The 7,260-nt window shown below is 46.8% G+C and overlaps 1 non-coding gene across 1 annotated transcript; it reads right to left on the bottom strand.

Moving 5' to 3' along the window:
- Positions 1 to 156: 156 nt before the first annotated feature.
- TRNAV-UAC (transfer RNA valine (anticodon UAC)) lies at positions 157 to 229 on the bottom strand. The gene has a single exon. It is a non-coding gene; the product is annotated as a tRNA-Val (tRNA).
- Positions 230 to 7,260: the final 7,031 nt, after the last annotated feature.

Raw genomic sequence — 7,260 nt, forward strand, 5'->3', positions numbered from 1 at the left:
TCCCCTTATTACACGCTACTCCTTCTCCGCCCCTGCGCTTCTCTTTACGTGCTTACGAGGTTGCCCGTCTTGCGGGGGGGAAAAAAAAACCAAACCGAGCCTCATCTCTTTAAAAGAAACGATGAAAAACCATGGGCTGGAAAAAATGTTCGGCGATGGTTCCACTGGGGCTCGAACCCAGGACCTTCTGCGTGTAAAGCAGACGTGATAACCACTACACTATGGAACCGCCACGTAAACCAGCCCCCGCGGCACGGCTCCTATCGCCGAACCGCCGCCGTGCCTCCGTCCCCGGTACCGAGCCCGGGGGGCGAGGGACCCCCGTTACGGCCTTAGGCCGCGCGTAGCGGCTCCTGCGAACGCTCCCTTCCCGCACACGCAGTCGTTCGGTAGAACTTTGCTTTCAGCCTGTGCGCTCCTAACGTCGTTGCCTGTGGCCCCCCCTTGGGACACGGCAGCCAAGCCCTCCTGCGCCATCCTGCTGCTCCTTGGGATTGCTCGGCTGCTCTCTTCTCCCAGATAAGGGGAGAACGGAGGCCGTTGGGTTGGCGCATTGCAGCTCGGTCCCCGGCGAGAACGGCAGGCTGAGCTCCGTGAGAGGGGCAGCAACATCCCCGCTGCTTCGGGGGAACCCGGCTGCGTGGGTTCCGCGTGAATCGGTCTCGGGAAGGCGCTCCGCTGCTTGGTGCTTCGTCTCTTTTCACGGGGCGGAGGAAGGTGTAGGTGATTTCCTCGGCGCAGGAGACGGTGTTTAAAATATCGCGCGGAGAGGGGAGGCAGAGCCTCAGGTCTGTGTCGGTAATGCCTCTGGGGAAGGCGTTGCGTGGTGCCTAACGGCCCTGCGAAAGTTATGATTTATCCCCTCGGACACACCGCGGGACACGCTAATGAGTTTTTTTTAAAATGAGCCGTGAACGAGAGACTATTTGTTTCCTAAAATCCACCCGGCGAGGAGCGAGGGTTTTTCCCTCAAACACATGGCAGAGGCCCCTGAGAGGGCACTTTCCCCACCCCGCTGCGCCTGGCCGCGCAGCAGGTAAAACCCCTGCCTGCCGCCGGCGCGGCGGCGGGGCGGGCGGTGGGCGGGCTGGGGGGGCTCGGAGCCGGGCGGCGGAGGCGGCCGGACGGGACGGGAACGGCGCGGCGGAGGCGGGCTGTGGGGCTGTGGCCGCTCCCCGGGGCGGCTCGGCGCCGCCAGCAGGGGGCGCTCGGCGCTGGCCGCCGCAACCGCGGGACAGGGCCCCGGACAGCGGCGGTTGGCCGCGGGCGGCCCGCCCTGTGGGGGCGGGGGGCGTCGCTCCTTCACAACCGGGTGTTTGCAAAAAAAAGGAAAAAAAAAAAAAAGTTTTGTTACACGTGGGTGTAGCACGGGGAGGACTAAGTGTTCGTAGGTGTGCCTTTCCTAAAGGCAAAGGCTTGGAGCACAAATCCTATGAGGAGCGGCTGAGGGAGCTGGGGTTGTTTAGCCTGGAGACAAGGAGGCTGAGGGGAGACCTTATTGCTCTCTACAACTACCTGAAAGGAGGCTGTAGTGAGGTGGGGATCGGTCTCTTCTCCCAAGTTAACGGTGATAGGAGAGGAAACGGCCTCAAGCTGTGTCAGGGGAGGTTTGGATTGCATATTAGGAAAATTTCTTTACTGAAGGAGTGGTCAGGCATTGGAACAGGCTGCCCAGAGAGGTGGTGGAGTCACCGTCCCTGGAGGTGTTAAAAAAATGTGTAGATGTGCCACTTCAGGGCATGGTTTAGGAAGCATGGTAGCGTTGGGTTGACAGTTGGGCTTGATGATCTTAGAGGTCTTTTCCAACCTTGATTCTATGATTCTGTGAAGCCTATTGAGCTGCTCATGCTAACTGCTCACCCCCCACCTCCATCCAGCCATCCCCGAGATTACTCAGCTTATGGATTCATGGTGTGTCTGCTTGCAGCAGGTGACTCTCTTTGAAGGTACAGAGCAGTGCAGCTGTTTCTGTGCAGTTTTGTGCCTGTCTGCATCAGGTATTCATTCATTGCCAGAACTTTTGTCTCATCTGTTAGACCATGCAACAATTGCCTTGTTTCATTTGTTATACCTGGGGTTTTGTGCAATTTGCACTATCCTGAGTCCTCACCATACTGAATCCTCACCTCCCAAAGGGAGCAGCTTATAGAAGTACAAATTAAGGCACCTGTACAGTGTTTACAAGACTGTGGTTGAAAGTTATGAACGTAGATCATTATTTGGAATATAAAATATGTGTTTGTTAATTTTCAGAAGCATGTGGTGCCTGTAAGCAAAACAATGTATTGTTTGTAGTTGAATATCACAGTTTCCTTGACTTTTTGAAATTAATAGTATTTTGCTGAAGCAGCAGATGAAATTAATTATATGTTGCTGAAGCAGACTTACTGTTATAAGGTAGAATATTTTGTCATCTTGTCATTAGAAGCAATTTCATAAAGATAAGATGAAAATAGAGGTGAAAAAAATTATTTCTATAGACTTTGCTGACCCCCTACCATGTATGTGATGGCTGCACTTAGTAGTTGGCAGTTCCCAGTATTTAAAAAACAATTAAAAATAAACAAAAAACCTTTTACATACTGATCATTAGTCTGTGAGTCAAGTTTGTGTACCTCCTGACCTGGAGAGCCTGATTTAACCCAGAGGTGCCTTTTGGTAAGAGACAGTCTGGTCGGCTTGAGGCTTCAGGATGTAGGTTTTGCACTGTCTTTACAGCTTATGGTTCACCAGACCAACAAAATGCAGATCAAGCTGTCTTGGCAATTGGCAATTCTTGTCCCCATTTCTTTTTTCCTCATATAGCTTTACTAAGATTTGGCAAAACCTGAGTACTGTAGATAGCTATCGTCTCTATAGGCTCTAAGTGGAGGCTGAAGCTAACTTGTGAGGGAGGTAGAGTTGTGCAGATTAGGTCATTAGTCATTGCTTCCCAGAATAATCTGCATTCAGATGATAATTCGAGAAATTTTCATCTTTTAAGAAATTTTTTCCCATCTTTCAGAAGGTGTCCTGATGCTTTCATAGTGTTCTGGTCTAGTTGCTTGGCCTTCAGGAGTTTGGAGGCCTTACAGCTGCCTTTTTGACATTTCTGATTTTGTGTTCTTTTTGCCAAGGATGCTAGTTTTTATGTCTTTTTTTCATCATCTCATCCAGAATTGTCAGTGGGGGTGAGATTTCTTCTCCTGTTCACCCAAATTAACCTACTCCTGATTTGTGAGAACAGATTTCTGTCATCTCACTGACTGAGACAACGTTTAAAATTATTCTGGACACTTATTTCTTTCTTCATTTCTTGTATTCTTTTTATTCTTTCTGCTTGTGACTGGACATCTGGGTCTCTCGTGGCTAGTACTTTAAAATACCTTGTTGGGTCACCTAAAAATACTTCTTTGAGCTTGGTAGGGTAAGAGGAGGGGGGAACCACAGCCAGGGCTCAGAAAGAGCATATTCATTTCAACTATAATTATCTTCAGTCTTTCTGAAAAATATCAGTTACATCTCTTCATAGTGGGTGCTTCTGAGAAATAGATCTGAAGCAGAATTTGAATTATGTGTGTGGAATGCCTGCGTGGAGGCTTCTTTAGGAAGTTAATGTTTCCAAAGTATTTGGAAAACAGAATCTGTGCTATTACATCAAGAAGGCCTGCTTGTAAAGAGATGTCCCGATTTCTGCACTAGCAAAATAACAGTTTTTTTCATGCTAGACTGCTCAACAACATATTATCAGAAATTTTTGGCCTACTTTCTGTTGCAGCTCTTGATGCTTGCTGAAAACCTTTTCAGCATCTTAAGTGTGCGTGTGATACATGATTGCTGAACAAAAAAGCGGTAGTATGTGTGACCTTGGTGGTGGGACTGGTGTGTTCTCTTTGCCCTATGTAGAAAGGAGAATGGTCTTGTTTGGTACAGCCGATGTCCTTGGACTTGAATGGGAAAGGTTAACTTGGAAAGCACATTTCTGTTTCCTCAAGTTGCATGTTATTGTGATCCCCATAGGTAACTGGAGAGGTGGCTCAGCCCGGCAAGACTGACTCTTTATCAGGTTGCCTGGTCATGTCAGACCACTGAGACAGAGGACAGACGAAAAACTTCTACGAATAACAAAAGAAAACATGCAGTGGAGGCTTTAAGTCCTACAGAACTAACATCTAAGGGTTTGATCCCTCTCCCATTGATCTTGGGTGAAACATTTCTGATGGATTTGTTGGCCATTGGAACAAACCTTATAGCCTCTCATTATGCAGAGATCTTGGTAAATGGTAATATGGATTCATTTATCAGGTACCGTGAATGTTTTATAAATAATGTGTATCCCCAGAGTGCAGTAGAAAGAGGTTATGATGTGTTTTTGCTTGCATGCATTTTGGCAGAACAGCATGATCATACATAAATGATTAGCTACTGTAGCTCTGATTGGGGAAGGTGCATCCTACCAGAAAAACAAACATCAAAACTCTTCTGGGTCATGCAGAATTATCGCGCCTGGTATGTGTTCCATTTACTGTCTCGTCTCACAGGAGAGGAACAGCTTTGAAAGTGGAAGCTTGCGTCTGGGACTCCAGAACCTCAAAGGACTGTCTCAGTCAGTCAAACCAGTGCATTCACACAGTGCCTTCTGCTTTGCTGGTTTGACACTTTAAATAAGTGTATCCAAGTCTGTCCCAAAAGACAGTTTCATTGCTCTGTCCTTCACAGTGGTGGCTGATGCCTTTAGAACTGTCACCAGTCTGATGGCAAAAATTTCCTGAAAAGACCACCTTACAGTACTGTTAGGCCTTTGAGGCAGGGGCAGGAGGGAAAAGATCTTGCTTTGTTTATCTTTGCTCTCAGAAATCTTTTGGTCCCTATCCAGTCCTGGTGGGCCTCCGTCACATGGAGAGGCAGCAGAGCAAGGGGCATGGTGATCCCCATCTTGTGCCCACCCATGTGGAGCTTCTTCCCACCACAGCATGCTTTATAACCTGTGGTCCTCTTTGGACCCACAGCCTCCCCCACTGACCCCACAGAAGTGGCTGCTGTGCTCTGTCACTTTGCACAGCAGCAAGCAGCCCCTCACCAGCTTTCATAGAGGGGTGGAAGGACAGACTGGGGGTAAAGGTGGAGTATAGGATGAGTGGTGCTGAGGACTGGGCCCAAACCTATACTGGTGGTATTACAACACCGTACTTCTACAGACACCAGATATTTTTGAGTGGTTCGGTGTTGTGTGTTCAAAGTCACAGTGTCCCTGTGCTATTGATATACTGCCCCATGCCGGAAGCAGCAGATTCCTCAGGGGCTGTTGTGCTAGCAGTGGGCAGTAACAAATCACCTTGGGCTTGATGGCTCTGCCCTTCCCTGGGCACCTGTGCAGTGACTGAGAGCCCCTGGTCAGCAAGACAAGGAACTAGGTCAAGGTGCAGGCCCTGCTGCCAGGGGTCAGGGTTTGATTTCAAAGCATGCAGCACCACGGCTTCCTGACCGCACAGGGGAGCAATGCTGCAGTGTTTTTGGCTTGTCTGATCCCTTTCCAGTAGTTGAACGAGGAGCGGACAAGCTGAAACATGAACCAAGTCCACTGAATTCCAGCCACACATTTATGGGGAGAACATGTGCATGCACATGAAGAAATGAAATGTACAGGCATTAGTGCAGTGCTTCTGAGTGCAAGATTTAAGTGCTTTGTACTTGTCCCACATTATCTGGGTATGACTGAGTGTTTTGGAGAACACCTATAACACTTGCACGCAGATACAAAGCCTTGTGGTAAATTCAGTATTTTTTCCCTTATGGGCTTTCATAACCAAGCCAGTCACATCAGATAACCAAGTACCTGGACAGCCCTTATGTTTTTTTCCAGTGTGCTAGATCTGCTAAAATGCAAATCATTGCCTCAACACAGCAGAAAGGCCATTCCTCTTGAAAGAGATCATGTGACTTCAGATGTGAAGCAGATAACTTCAGCCCATCCCTTTCCCTGCCTGAGATTCAGGAGGCATGGTGACAAAACAGCTCTTCAACAACATGTGTACAGTGCAGCTGGAGGGCTGCAGCCATGAGCTTTCACATCAGGCTGGACGATGAAAAAGATGTTTTCCCCCGACTGTTTCTGAAGAGCGGTGCTCAAGAAATTTCCTCTCGGGAAGCTGTATAAATAGGTGGAGAGCAAGTGCATTGCAGCTCCTGAGCTCCAGAGAGAATTGGAGCACCTGTTCTGCAGAACTGCACCCCTCATTGTGCAGTTCTGCTTCCAAAAAGGGGCTGCTTGCTCTCAAAAAAAGAATCTTCTAAAGGTACTCTTGTGGAAAAAAACTCGGTATTGCTGAAGCAGAAAGAAAAAACAGGTAATATCCTTGGGTGGGGGGGTGTATATACATATATATGTATAAAAGGTCACTTTTAAAGAGCAAATTGACTTCATCCTAAGTCTGTGTAGGGAATGACGGGTGTATGTGGGACTATTTATGATTTTACCCTGACAAAAACCAGTGTGCTTCAAGCTATAAAGTTTGACCTGGACTGGATCAGTTATACAGTACTTCTGAAGACAGATGAGATCAAATAGCTTTGAGACTATTGCATTTCATGTACTTTTTGTTTTAGGAAAAAGTATTTTTATTATGATGATTTTGAGCCTTGTTCTGATGCTTGACGTTATTAAAACCAATATAAATTTCAGCTGAAGCATGAATTTAATTTTTAAGCTGGCTCAGATTCTGACACGTATTTACTCTCTTCTGGAGCTTTGCTTTTTCACCACTTTCCCCCTTCAAGTAAGGAGAGTTAAATGTGATGTTGTTAGGACCCTGCTCATTATCTGCAGGATGACGTGTGATGCAGATTTTCCTTTTTCTTCAGGATAATAAGCTACAACTGTTGTTTAATTTTATGCCTTGGTTGGGTCCAGTTTACTAGAACTAACTTTGCTTCAGGATTTTTAGTTTTCTCCTTGTGTCCTAAAGGAATCTCCCCCTAGAGGCGTTCAATGCTTCTGGAAAGGGATATGCTGGCTTTGCTTATACTTAAAGGTGATCTGCACCCCATTTGTGCACTTGCATTTGCTCCTTTTCCTTTTTTTATAAAAACATGCTTGCTGCACAAAAAATGAGGCTGCTTGCTTTGTTTGTTTATTTTCTACACAAAAAAAAGTGCAAATGTTTTTTGTAAATGTATCATTTATTGATTGTAACATGAGCTGGCTTTCTTCCATAGTTTTTCTATGCATTCTCTTTGGATTTGCATGCAGTTCCTGAACTCAGTGATTGCTTGAAAAATCTC

This window comes from Phalacrocorax aristotelis, chromosome 1 (genome assembly GCF_949628215.1).
Source record: "Phalacrocorax aristotelis chromosome 1, bGulAri2.1, whole genome shotgun sequence".
In the NCBI taxonomy this organism is placed as follows: domain Eukaryota; kingdom Metazoa; phylum Chordata; class Aves; order Suliformes; family Phalacrocoracidae; genus Phalacrocorax; species Phalacrocorax aristotelis.